Source organism: Etheostoma cragini, chromosome 8 (assembly GCF_013103735.1).
Source record: "Etheostoma cragini isolate CJK2018 chromosome 8, CSU_Ecrag_1.0, whole genome shotgun sequence".
Classification (NCBI taxonomy): domain Eukaryota; kingdom Metazoa; phylum Chordata; class Actinopteri; order Perciformes; family Percidae; genus Etheostoma; species Etheostoma cragini.
Window position 1 is genome coordinate 26,282,770 of NC_048414.1, and position 14,805 is coordinate 26,297,574.

The 14,805-nt window shown below is 40.5% G+C and overlaps 1 protein-coding gene and 1 long non-coding RNA gene across 3 annotated transcripts in view; both read right to left on the minus strand.

Annotated features, from left to right (window-relative positions):
• The window catches only part of LOC117948685, a 12,299-nt gene extending 6,488 nt beyond the window's left edge, over positions 1-5,811 (minus strand). Inside the window, exon 1 of the long non-coding RNA XR_004657522.1 lies at positions 5,797-5,811. This is a non-coding gene — a long non-coding RNA (uncharacterized LOC117948685). The remainder of the gene's footprint in view (positions 1-5,796) is intronic.
• Positions 1-14,805, minus strand: part of btbd11b (BTB (POZ) domain containing 11b) — a 77,868-nt gene that overhangs the window by 60,777 nt on the left and 2,286 nt on the right. The window lies entirely within an intron of this gene.

Below are 14,805 nucleotides of genomic sequence, written 5' to 3' on the forward strand. Positions count from 1 at the left end.
GGGTTGAAGGCAGGGGTTAGGCAGAGCTCCGAGGAGATGCTACTTTCAAATACAGCATTTCAACATTACCAGATCTGCCTTTAGGTAGCTTAACAAAAAAAAATTGACAATGTTACAGTAAAGTACAAGTATCTCAACATTGTACTTGAATGCAGTACTTGAGTAAATGTACTTTGTACCATTGGCAGAGGGCCCTGGCAGATGGCAGATGATCTTGCATCATGAATATGTGATTACAAAGCTAAAAATCTCATCTTTGCATCATAGTCATCACAGCAAGAAGCTAAACCACATCTATTGGCAGACTTGCATTTCCAACTCTCTTTTTCTGGCTAACCCTCCATCTTGAGGGGCGGGACGGAGTGTGCATTAGAAAATCTCACTGCATGCAATTGGATAACGACAACCAATCACAACAACACATGGGGTGACGTATCCAGAGCCCCATACGCTTAGCTTCCAGTAGAGCTGACTGGTAACTGTTGTCATCTGTTTAGCTTGTCTCTGGCCCCGCCTACATATGACACTCCGATGTGATTGGTGCGGCTCGGCTACAAGACTATAATTAATGAGCAGCATTACTCGATGCCAGAGTAACTCGCTGAGCAAATTCAAATTGTGCTCTTTCGAGAACTCTGGATCTCCAGGGTAGCATCTCCTACCTTCCTTTTCAAACTGCTGTCATCCATCTTTTCAAGTGCTGGAATGCACAGACACTGTGGCAGCTCCGCGTTTAGGTGTCGCTTGGTTCGAGCCACTGACAGGCAAGCAAATAGACCAAATTAGATGGATGCAGCTTCCCTCCCCAGCTGAAGCCATCCTAATAGTTCACTTCAGATCTCAGCTCTCTCATCTGTCACACACACTCACACAGAAACAAAATGGTCCGGCTTTTGTTTTTGAGCTCTCAATCCCAATGTTTTCCTGTTGTTTTCATATCCTGCCTTCTGCTTCTCTTCTCTCCTCCGCCTCTCTCTCAAATTAACTCTATATGCGTGATTGCACACCGCACATGCTCAAACACAACATACGTGGGAGTGCAGCAAAGGTTGAATTTATCATTTCATTCACTGAGGAAGTTCTGCAGGTGTGCAAAAGGTTACAATAGAAGAAATCATCGCTCCATAGACAATCAATGATATATATCCTGGTTGAAGACTGAGATGAATTTGACATTTCAACAGGTGGGACCTTTTGTGCTATATTTATTTAATTTCAACACTCTCTGGTGGTATTTGGTATGGAAGGTTAATGATCATATTGGGACACTGGGAAGATTTGACAAGTGTACCTCAGAGATTAAGCAGGGGTTTTCCTGCATGGAGTAATTGTTGGCACCCCCCAAATAGGTTTTAGCTAGCCCCAAAGGAAATCACCTGCAACAAAATTATAAGAACTGAGAATAAATATAACAGTATTTCACAGAAGAAAACAGATACCGAGTAACATGTCCAAGAAAGATTTTCTTCAGTTTCTTTGAAGAAACTAAAAAGCAATGCCTTAAAAAGTGTTTTGTAATGGAATAAAGTACTGTATATTCATGCAATGCATAGAATTCATGAGAATTTCTTGCTTCATGTATTTTTCAGTGGGTTTGGAAATGAATTGAAAGTGAACCTCCTTCCTCCCAGCATCCTGTAAATCATCCTCCCAGTGGTCCTTTGTGGATCAGAACCGTGTAGCCGAGCTGATGCAACATCACACCTGTCTCACCAGCAGTGTGTCATCCACTCAACTCCTCTCTGTCCTGTGAGTCTGAGTCTCAATTGGATTAAAAATATACAAGAAGAAGAAGAAGAGAACTCTGGACATCTATCTGTCCAAAAAGAGACAGAGCTAAAAGAATAGTCGGCGCATAATGACAAGGCTGAGTCATGTATAATGGCCCTTGATCAGACAATCAAACTTATTGGTCACATGAGATCATATGAGGTACAATTTTAGGGAAAATGTAATCCAATCAGCTCCTTGAACTTGTGCATGATTCATCATAATGCCGAATGTGTAGAATGCCAACTAATGTACTATCGCAGTTGTGTGTTTCCCCGAAATTTGCTCTGGATATTAAAAATACACTGGAGATTTCATTGTAAACAAACATAGCTTTAGAATTTCAATGTTTCTCCCCTAAATTGCACTGTGTATCCATTTGACCTGAGAACATGCTGTATGTGTTTCGTAGGCATTTTTAGCCAAGCTAGCAAGCTGGGCCCTGGGATGACGATGCCGTCTCAGACTTGTCTCGGTCTCGGACAATGGTCTTGCTAAATATGGCTTTCAACTGAATCCAGGTGCCTTTATTATGTTTATTTATATATGTGTATGTCTTTTCTACACTACATCTGGAGTGAAGGTATATTGTCATTTAGTTGCTCAAATGCTCAGTATCTACTGTAGTAGTATCAGGTCTACCACTGCTATGAGTTATCACCATATGCCATTCTGTTATCTTTAGAGTAGATCATAGGATATCAAGGGGAATGGCTATATTTACAGATCCTGGGTGTTGTGGTTTTGCTTTTATATCAACAAATGACCCAAAACTATTGTCTTGATAATGTTATGCATAAGACTTTTCTTCTGTCCTGAACTCGGTCTTGAGTCAGACTCAAACCTTTTTGGACAAGAACCTTTATTGAATGGATCGCTAAAACCCCTACACGATACATTCTGGCGACACCAGCAGATCAAAAGTTGGCACTCCATCAAATAGCTCAACATCTACAAGTTGGATCGACACAAAAGATAGCACAGATATCCATGGTGCCCGGAGGAAGTATGCTAATGCCTTTGGTGAACCCCCAAACTTTAGCATGATTCGCAAATCCCAGCAACTACTAAAGAGGCGGGTGTTGAGTACTCTGTCAGGTGTTTAATCTTTCTTTGTGTCTGCCTGTGGACATATTTTGTTACTGCAATAGCCTTGCCACCGTGCAATATGCATTGCATTACATTACACTTTACGTTTAAGGCTACATTTGTTGTCGCATACAGCAAACATCTCCTCACTATCCGCGAGCTGTCTGTCCCCAGAACACACTGTAAAAAACGTTGTGTCTGTAGACAGCCCAGGGTCTACAAACAGCAACAAAAACAAACTGTTCCCACCTGCATACAGAAACAGTGTTCCAGCCAATAACCGACAAGAAGGATTTGGGGGTGGGGGTGGGGGGGTTGTGCACAGAAGCACAGAAGGGTGGGACGGGATGGGATGAGGAGGAGGGAGCGGCAAGCTAGTCTTGTTTTGTTTGAAAATGCTTTGAACGTTCAAAAAGAAGTAACGTCACCCAACATTGCTTAGAGCACCTTTAAGTGCTTTCAATCCCGATGGTGCAAACTCCAGACAACAAGTAGTAAATGCAAGTGCATTAGCTGTAAATTAGCAAAGCTACATTGAGGCATGTGAAAGTGAGCTCCCTGATGTCAGTAGTTGGCTCATTCCACCATTTGGGAGCCTGGACAGCAAACATTTGGGATTTTGTTGAGTGATTAGTTCTGGACGGGTTGGGATATATGGTTTGACCATGTCCTGGATGTAAGCTGGGCCGTGGCCCTGAATGCAAGTACTAGTATTTTGAAGCGGATGTGGGCAGCAATTGGTAACCAGTGAAGGCCAAGTTTGAAGATGGGTGTGGTCTGAGCTAGGATGCTGGAAGTAGTGAGGGGTGACCTGGTGATAGCATGCAGCAGTACACTAGAAGTCCTGTCCTCACTGTGCAACTACACGCAACACTAACTCAGGAGATTCCTGAATGCAAGATTACTTGTGGCTAACAATGGCAAGTCAGCTAAGAAGACAAATTGCCCCAATTAGAATATAAAATATTCTTTGCAGTTAAGACAACTGTGATGCAATGTGGTAGATCTGGTTTAAAGGGTAAGTTTTAAAAAAGTGTATACCTTCGGTGAATCCCATTGTAAGAAATATTTTGAAAAGACACGCTTCATCTGAAATCATCACATAAGCAAGTTGTTAGCTAATGATCTCCTTTAAAGACCTAAATCCTACCAAGTAGTAAAAATGGGGCAAAGTGAGTTTAGCAGAGCACATGTGCCAAATAAATACAATTTCCCTACATAGTTAAAGCAGTGATTAATACAATATGCAGTACTCTAAATTACATTAAATATTTATCGTTTGTTATAAGGTACGATACGCTGCCATACTATGGCTGCCATAACAAAATATACATCATATGTCTGAATGTTTTTCAGGGCAGAAGTTACAATTGCGCCTTGCATCTGTCTTTTTACAGCGTGGTTATTATTCTGACCGTCTCTGGTCCACTTTAAGAATGAAATGGGTGAAAAAAAGGAACCAGCATATGTTAGTAATAAAACAAATGCTATGAACAGAATAGACATATACCTTCGCCTGTAGTAATCTGTACCATATGCTGCTAGTTCAGCTGGGGGTTGAGCAAACTCACTCAGTTGGAGTGAAGGATCAAGAAGATGTCCAACATTCAGCTGTACAGAGTTTGAGTAAAAGCTGTTCAGCGTGATAGGTGGACCTAGTATTGAAGATGTTGATTGATACTCAAGCAAAGAGCTGTAGTCTGGCACATTTTTCATTGACTTTCCCTCAAATCACCCACGCTACGCCCCTGCTCACTCCACAGTACAAACTACAGTTACTGATTATAGTTTGATCTAGAGATCTGTCGTGGTTCAGACACATGTGTTTGTCTGCAATGCGGGCCTTCCATGTCTAGATTGACAGAACTATTAGAGTGCCGCCAGATGTGTAGCATGGGACAAGGTTACCTCAAGCTGGCACTTACTCTCCATCAAGGAGGGGGCAGAATGTGGACTCATTTGATCTGCATTGAATACAAAAGCTGGGCTGAAAGGAGAGGAGAAAATGAAAAAGCAGGAATGAGAAAAGAGAAAGAAAGAGAAGGGGTGAGGAGAGACGAGTAGAAGACATCCAGTTCAATTCACCTGGCTTAATTCTTCAGGTCACGAGCTGTGATTGAGGCAATTGCACAATGGAAAATGGAAAAAAAAGGAATGGCGTGTTCACTTTTCTCAAACATTATATATGCAATAACACACACTATCCAAAGGTCAGTGCTCTGAGCTCTCATGGGAGGTAATGGGATACCAGTCCATTGGAACAGAATCATCAGCAGGTTCAACGCCTCCGAGAATGCTACTAAGCCGCAGGATGTGCACTTACTCGTGTCATTTCATTGTTCACAAGCAAGCCAATATATTTAAAGCTATAGTGTGCAACTATTTATTATTAATGAACGTCCGTTACATACAAACGAATACATGCCTAATGAGTTGATACAAAGCTAATTAAGCTTATGAGCTCCAGAAAACTCTCTCTGTATTTTTAAGTATGGCTATGCTTCTTCACAATTTTGGATTAGGTGATAATTACCTCGTCTGAAAAGTCCATCATGCAACTGCGTAGAAGAGGGATGGGGGGGAAGGCTTAAGTCATGTGGATGCGCCAACAGTTTTGTTGTCATTACTTAGAAATTCCTACGCACTATAGCTTTAAAGACAACAATTAAAATGGGAAGTTCAACCTAAAACACAGGAAACCTTTATGTGACTGTAAAACTAAATGTTGCATTTATTCTTTTCAGACACAATTTATCAAAATCCATAGTCAAGGCTGTAGCCATAGATATAGAACAACTACATCTATGGCTGTAGCTACCATTGAGGATACTGAGCTAATGTCCTCAGTATTTTGTTTAAGGTAATTTGAGGGGTTTACACACATAATTATGTTCATGTAAGTAAGTAGGTAGGTATTTGATTCCAGCATTTTTAGACTTAATATAAAACATAATCTTTAAGGAAAATTCCGAGTGATTTTAACACACTGTTGTTTGTAAGTGTGGAGAATTTAGAATCCTCCTGCTATCGTTTGCACAAAAGGACGCTGAAACGTGCTTTTAGCCTCTAAATATCTTCGAAATGTCATTAAAAGGGCTTACCCACGTGAACGGATTCCTTCTGAGTGAACACAGTGAATATGACTGCAGCAGCTTTATTTAGTTCCAGCAAGACTTAGGGACTTAGGGAAAAAAACTCTATAGATAAACACGATTCACATGGATGACATTTTATGATTCAAAACGGAAAATTTTACCAAAAGGTGACACGTTTGTAGGTATGTAATCATTCAATTAATAAATATTTGTTGTATCTCTCTTCTGTGCTGTAGTTTGTAGACGGTCCCTAAGCTCTCTACTGTTTTAACACAGGAACTAAACAGAGCTGATTTAGCACAACTTTTATGCCTTTCTGTCACATCTACAGCAATCAGATTCACTGTGTTCACTCAGCAGGAATCACTGCACACGGGTAAGTACTTTTAATGACATTGTGAACATGTTAAGAGCCTAAAAACACATTTAAAACTTGCCCTGTTTAGGCCTGTTAACTGCTAACTCTGGCAGGAGGGTAACACAGTGTAGGCAGCACTGATTGGTTTGGTTTTTCTCTCTACTGACAGCACTCCACATTTACAAACAACAGAGCTACATATTAAAATCAACCAGAATTCTCCTTTAAAGGTCTGTCTTTAGTTCCTCATTATCAAAGTCCGTGTTGCCCGTTCACCAGCTTGTCCTTTGCATGGATATTTACCACCACCACCAATTCCAAGTATACCTATTGGCTGGAATTTTTACATTTGCATTTGCATGAACTGGGTTAGACCCTCCATATTCATGCGCCATCTTGAAATATTTTTGCTGTTAAGGGACATACAGCATATACTGCTGATACATGATAAACTCACAGCTGCTGCTAATGGGTGTCATCGCTTCCCGGCCCAGGCAAGTTTGAAGAAGGAAACATGCCTGACATCAACAAGACAATATGTAGTACCCGACAAATTTTAGATAAAGTTTCACAATTAATAAAAATTAAACAAACGAACCGGATCGCCAGTGGGTAAAGCTGGATGAAGACGTGGAAATCTTGGCTTTTTGAAGCGTGAAGGCTACCGTAGCTGTAATACATACTTTGAACTGCTTGGCGCGAGAGAGTTGATTGGGATATGATCTCAACGATGGATGAATGAAATTCCCACACATTGGACCTTTAATAAATGCAAAATGGAAGCTAATTTAACAATATATTTTACAGAAAGGTGTACTTACATTTAACTATTTGGACTCTTAGAATTGATACTAATTTCCGTATTTCTAAAGCTCTGTTTAATGTGAATACTCATTTCTCCTCAACAGACCAGAATGCATTGCACCCACAAGACCAGTTCTAATGAAGGGATGCAACTCTTGAGTCTTCCTCAGCTAGAAAAACTTGCTTTCTCGGCCCTACTGTCATTATCCGCTGCACATGAATAGAACAAGTTCAGGCACAACCAGAGGATGGTTGAAATGCATTCTGGCAAATGTGGGAAACTGTTTCTGATCTACTGAAGATGAGGCAGACTGAGAGTAAGTGGGTATATTCAGATATAACAGTCCAAAAATAAAAGTATCTTAGATTTTAGAGCGTATACACCAGCGTATACTGTATATCCATACATTCAAGGATAATCACGTCCTGCAGGGAAAGTATGTGTTTTATTCCCTGGGAACGCTAGCATGGGTGTTTATTTCTGTCACATGAACTATATCTGCTCTGTGTTTATCCGGCTGTTGGCTCTGTACTCCTCTTGCGCAGAGGTAAAACGCATAAGGTGGTTTGTAAAAGACAAATAATAAAAGCCCATCAAAATCACAGGAAAGTTTACACTGCGCAATTTTCATTACAGTGCAATATTTAATATTTAACCATTTCATTTCATTATAACCGTGCAATATCTACTTATTATTAATACTTAACCGTTTACTTTCATTACAGTGCAATATTTATTTATTATTAATACTTAACCATTTCATTTCATTACAGTGCGATATTTAAGACTTAATCACTTAATCTCATTACTGTGCAATATTTAACACTCAGGACTTTTAATACACCAAACTATAGTTTCTCATAATGTTTATACAAACCTTTTATCTTTCTTACTATTTTATATATGTACTGTATATAGTTGCTCTCAGGAACTGTGCACCACGTTCACTTTCTCTTTTTTTTCTTCTTCTGCACTACTTATATTTTATATTCTTTATATTTTTTACACTGTAAAGGGGTTGCTTCAATCTCGTTGCACAGGTACTGCACTTGTGTATAATGACAATAAAGGCTTTCTATTCTATTCGATTCTATTCCATTCTACTCCCTCCGCATACTGTACTGCAGCCAGGGATTAGCTTGACTGCAGGAGAGTTGAACATTGGCAGCTTAGAGGTTATATAGGAGCAGATTTTCTTCACCTTAACAAATCTTCTGCTAAAGGTTTAGGAAAGCCAAGGATTCAGTTGTTTTTTTACACCTGCCTTGTTAGGTTTGGTTGAATTGAACACTGTTGTGTACCCCCATGGTGCGGTTGGTTTGGGCAGGTGTGAAAACAGCAATCCCACTCAGGTGAGGATGGAAACAAACTCTTAACTCCAGAAGCATCTTGACATAAGCTGACATGCAGCTTTCTCTATCAGACCAGATCAGTTTTATAATGGTGACAAGAGCTGCTCACAACAAAGTGGTAATACATCTAAAAGCTACTTTACAATCATCTTCTTTATAATTTCCAGCCAGACTGGCTGTTATTAAAAGAGGATAATTTCCCTCAACACAACAACAGAGTGCAGTAGATACTGATGCTCCACCTAACTAATCCACTTGCTGGTATTTGTTTGCCTCTTCCTGCTATAATAAGAACGAGGCATTGCTTGTGTGGGTCTCATCTGTCACCCACAGCTTTTCTTATGGATTTTCCTGTTTTGATCCTTGCCATCTGTGCCTGTTTCTCCACTCTGCTTCCTTCTGCAATCTTCCAAAGTCAACATCATGAACAATTCATTTTTAGCCATGGCTTCACTGGATTTGGCTCCATGTTGTAGAATAATATTTAACTTATTCTAGTCTAGCATTGGTATATTCTCATTGTCTACCTAACTGAGTTAATACAGAATTGCTAGCTGTGAATTGGGAAGACATACTGAAATTCATCCCGAAAAGATTAAGTCCAGAGGGAAAACAGCTATCTTCACCAAACACAGAAATAAAACAGCCGAAGCTCCTTCGATAAAGTCACCCAAAAATAAAAAATACTGAATCTTTATCAGAAGATAGGAATCTAAAAAGTGATTTTAAAGGGCACTTTTTGGGTTGACATTGCCAAGGCTATATTTGGTGTAAAAGGTCAAGCATGAAAATTGGAAAAATCCACTAAATTAGCCCTCGCTGCAGCAGCTCCAGCATTGTTTTTCTCACAATGACATGACAGAACGGTGCTTTGTTTTTTAACCTTGAAGCAATCTCCACAAATATGTATCACACAGGCACAGATTACAACATTCTGTTACACATGTGGTTCAATTTCACCTTCTCTGCATTCAATAACCACTAAAAGGATCCTAAATTGTAGAATACAATTGTTTTTTTTTCCATGTGTCTGTGTATTGTATAAAATGGCTGGTTCCATTCATACCTAGCGGATTTATACTGAGCCAGTCCATCACCTACATGTTTGAACACAGCAATGACTAACATTGTGCAACTGAAACTTTTTAATCCATCCCCAGTGGTGCATGGGAAAAGAAACCGGTTAGAGAAAAAAAAACAAATAAGACACTCCATCTTTTGCACCCGCTGCCAGCTTGGTGCAGAATTAACTGTATTCTATCGCCTGGCTCCTCTTAATCAACTGAAGTAAACTCAGCTGGAGCTCCCCCCCCCCCTCGCTGTACCAGACTCCATGTCACATCAGCATTCTTCATTCCCCTCCTAAACGATTAATACCAGATCTGCTCCTGGGCCGTGTGTGTGTGTGTGTGTGTGTGTGTGTGTGTTTGTGTTTGTGTGTGTATGTCCCTCTCTGTACGGGTTTCCCTAGCACAGATTTGTTCCATCTCACTCCCAGACATAATGGGTACTGGTCTCCACCGGTACAGAGTGGTACTGCTGCAGACTGCGGTCATTCCTGTCTTCCTGCCTTCCCCACAGCATATGTGTACCAGGCACCAACCTAAGACTACAATACATAACAAAAGACCTGTGAATGGAATGAGACCTGCGCTCCCTCACCCCTTTGAAGCGCTGAACCAAAACAGCACAAAGCTACCCAGTGGAACTGTAAAGTGTCTCTGTTCTAATGGCATACACATCATATTTCCTCAACAAGTGCATCAGTTCTGGTTTTCACACATGGTCCTAGCATCTGTATGTCTGTATCTGTAACCCAAAAGTAGGGTACACATAAGGCTTTTAAAGGAAAATCCCACATCTGTTACAGTCCAATGATTTCCAGGGAATGTGCTAGAGTGCTGTGATTTACTATTTTTGTGTACACCCACTTCCCCCAAATTTGCATGTTGTTGCATGTTGTTGATTTTCCAGATTTCCTGGAGAGAGTGCCTTTTGACAAGCCTCAGAGAGGTGTGTTCTTTGTGCTGAAAGGTGTGTTTTCTAGGCAAGAAAAGAGAGAGTGAGGAGAGGACAATGCCACAGAGCAGCATGCCCAGTTGTTCAAATTACCTCAAATTACCCCTCAGCAGGGTTATATTTTAGATGTTGAAGTCGTGGCTGCATTGAATTTCTTCTGAGGCTGCCATTGGTCGAGATAAATATCTGACACCTCCGTCATGGGTTGCACTTTGAATGATTATTGAATGTCAATGCTAAATGGTAAGTCTACAAAGAAGCCCTTGTCTCTTTTACCACATGTTTAGATAAGAGACAGGTGAAAGCATAATGACAAAAAATATAAAATATGTTGCACATCAATTATAGCTTCTGCCATTTTCCATCACAGATCCCCACAACTAAAGGACCATTAGATCATATTAAACAGTATTACAGTAAAAGTGAAATACCTTTTAAATTAAATAAACACAAAACATATTTAGAAAAAAATCATGTTTTTTAAACTTTGCTTAATTGATTTATTTGTCTGCTTTTTGCAAACGTGTTAGCAAACAGTTGCCTATTCACCCATCCTGCAGACACGTAGCAACATTAGCATAAATTTGGAGTTGCATTACAGGCAACCTGACAAAAAAATGACATTATTCGCTCTTCTGTCTTCTTAATCTGCACACACTAACCACACCAAGATGACACAGAGCTGGTTTAAAATCGGCGAGGTATCCCTTTAGCTGCTACATTCTCAACTCCTGTATGTTCATTAGCTGATGTTTAATGGGAATACGTGCGTACAGTGGGTTTATCAGAGCTGTATGGTTAAATGATCCTGATAAGAGCAGTTAGTGAACCAAAAAAGTAAATCCGCGGACCAATAAACCAAAACAATGAGCTATAAGACACTTACATGCTCCATAGAGCTGATAGGAACTGCAGATTGTAGGGACAAGTCAGTCTGGGTTACTGCGAGAGAACTCTTTTCACGTTGCACATCAATTCAAAAAATCTACTTAAAAATACTGAATTGCAGCTTTCAAAATGTCATGTTTACCCACCAGTTTAAGGCGGCCTGGAAGAAATCCAGAAATGGTCCGCTGGGCTAAACTAGGATTTACTTTGCCCCAAAAATGTTCTGTCAGCCAAGTCAACTGTAGCTGCACTGTGCATGTAAATAAGGAAGAAAACTAAATGGGCCAGGACTTGCAAGCTACATTACCTCACTTATTTTAAATGACTTTAGGGTGAAATTTTCCTTAAGATCTATCAACCCAACCTGCTCTGCCTGAACTTGAAAGTCCTGTCACACCTCGAAAATCGTCCTCGGCACTGGATATCGTGTTCCGCTAGACATTTTCTGTGACATGCACATCACAGAAATCAAAGAATCTGTGTTTTTTGGGCCTAGTGGGAGCCATAAGAAATATCCCACCATATGGAGCAGTTTCCTGGTCTGACAGAATACCACAGCCGGAGAAGGGAAACCCAACACCCACCTGCAAATAACACTGGCTCAGACATGGTGAGAGGAGCCCCTGACATCTTCCTGTATGTGTGCGAGTGAGTACATGTGTTTGGGCTTATGTGTGGGAGGCCTGCCATATGCTAAATATGCCAATGCAGAGCCGTGAAGAGCAGTAGGTGTATAGCAGACATTACAGCAGAGGACATACCGTAGATAGGGAAATTACAGATACTGTGTTGAGGCAACCAAGAACAAGCTTTTTCCCCCTTGTTCGTATAAATTGATGCATTACAAAGAAATACAACATGCATAACAATATAAAACGCAGTATATGCAGTACTTACACCTAAAATTACAGAGCCTTTTATTTTTTAAATGCTTTTCTATTATTGACCATTACTCTTAAGGGTATAAAGAAATAGTCTGACATTTTGGCTGTGCACTTCTTGTTGAGAGTTAGATCAGAAGATTGATACCACTCTCACGTATGTATGGCATATGTATGGATACAGCAAGAAGCCCATTCGCCTTGCTTAGCATTAGCAGAGTAATTATTGGCTAGAAGCAGTAACTGGTATTGCCGTCACCGTGCTGTTACCAGGCATTGGGGAACTTACTGCTCCTGGGTAAGAAATGATCAGGTTGTACCAGAAATGTCTACAAAAATGAACAGGCACATAACTGTATATGTACTTAATTAGTTATACTTTCTTTTTTTAAGATTAATAGGAATGCAGGTGAGCTACCCAGGCGCCCCTTTAGTTAAACTTTTAAGTTACTGATTGGTGGATGTTGTTACATTATTTTGGACAGAGTGAAGTTAGCAGTTTTCAGGCTTAATGCTAAGCTGAGCTAACTGGCTGCTGTTTAGGGCTTTATAATTAAAGTACAGATATTACAGTGGTATAAAAAAGAGTTACCTTGCAGCCATCAAGCCTTACCCAATTTTCAAATGATTGCTTTCACCTTCTGTGGAAAAAAGAAAGCCCGCCAAATGATTCAGCTCATTACCAGGGGTCAAGATAGAAGCTGAAAAGTTGATAAAATAATTCACCCAATGAAGTAACCACCTTATTGACTTTGTGACAGCACGAATAAGGTGGAAGATGCAATAAAGATTTTCATAAAGGCCTCCTGACAAAGCTGGGTCACCATCATTAGCATAATATTGAAAAATCACCTCTATTGCTTCCATTTGGCAGACTGAGACTGAGAGAATGGATGAAGCGATATGGAGCTTCAATTTGGCAGGCCGAGGCTCGGATAAGGTCATCCCACCCTCGGATTGACTGGTTGTTTGGTTTTACTGGGAAGACGGGGATTGATGCGGCTGTGCTTCGGCCTTATCTGTCACTGCAGAGAGGGTGTCTTAGGTTAAGAGGTCTTGTATTGTCACAATAAGAAATGTGATGATAATCTTACACAATATGGAACTTCCTATTTTAACTGAACCAATCATCCTATCTTGCCCTAGTCTTGCATTGCCACACCTTCCTCCACGGCGCTGCAAAGGGGGGTCTGGCTAGTCCACACACCATTCCAGGATGGGGAAATAGAAAAGAAAAACGTGTCGGTTTATTGGCATTTCTTTAAACCAATCACCATCATCTTGGGTGGGGCTAAGAGCCAGACAGAGCCATGGTGCCACTGCAAAATAGCCTCGGGAAAGACCTTGTTTTGGTGGAACATGTGAACGTTTAAGGTTGTTTTAGTCGTGCAACAGAAAACTCAGATTGGACGGATCAGTCAGAACAGAACAGTCTAGTTAACCATAGTCCTGATATATTGACAGATATATCGAGAATTGACCGGATTTTAAAATTTCAACACAAAAAAGCGGAAGGTAAAGGACATCAGGCCAAAGAGAAGGACATCTAGCGGAACTTCCGGTAGCACAGGAGCAATCCTGGAAGTGGAACGTCGTGGATATAGAATAACTCCTAATTTCCACCGGTTGCAGAACATCTGCGGATCCGTTCCGCAGCGTGTCGGCTTCGTGCTCCACCATCCGTCAACACCCATCAGGCAAGGATGTGTTGCAGAATGGCTGCGGCCATGACTGACCGCTGAAGTCTCGAGGACCAGTGAGATCTCCCGAATTCACGTAGAATAGAACCACAAAACCAACAACAGTTTGTTTCCATCCAGAGGAGTAGAGGGGAAACATGAAGTAACTTCAGGAGACTTGTGTTTAGTTCAAGGACTAAACACAAAGTTTTCACACAGTGGTAATCCAAGGTGATAATCATGATATTATCATGATATTTTATGCAACGCTAATTTGATATCATCAAGATTATTATAATGGTTTACCTTTTTAATAGTAATTGTTACATCCCTAACAGTCCCTATGCGTTTGATACTGGGCAGGTAGTGTACAGTAAGAAAACATTGAGCATAAGACCAAAACTTAAAGTTGTGTGCAAGAAAACCAAACAATAACTAAAATTACTCTATATGACTATACAGCTCTACTTCCATTACACAGTCATTTGATGCATTGCTATTATAAAGATAAAGCTTTTAGCTGCATTCAAGTTCATTTTCATACCAGTAATTACTACCTTATGCACAATATTGAACAATATCATGGACTTCATGCCCTCTGACACTTTTCTAGCCTTGGGCATTACATCACGATTCCACATGATCCATGTGAAATAGTGTAATAGACGTTTTTCTTGCATCCTATTCCCCGATCCAATGCACCAGTGAACACTCAACCTCACTTCTACAGTGGGAGCCTTGCTGCATGCCAAGTGGCCTGAGTGTGCAAAGGACTGAATATTTGCGTTCTACAGTGTACATGTACAGTGTATGTGCTCATACTGTAAATGCTGATGTCATATCGAGGGCTTGGAGCCACTGGGGGGGGG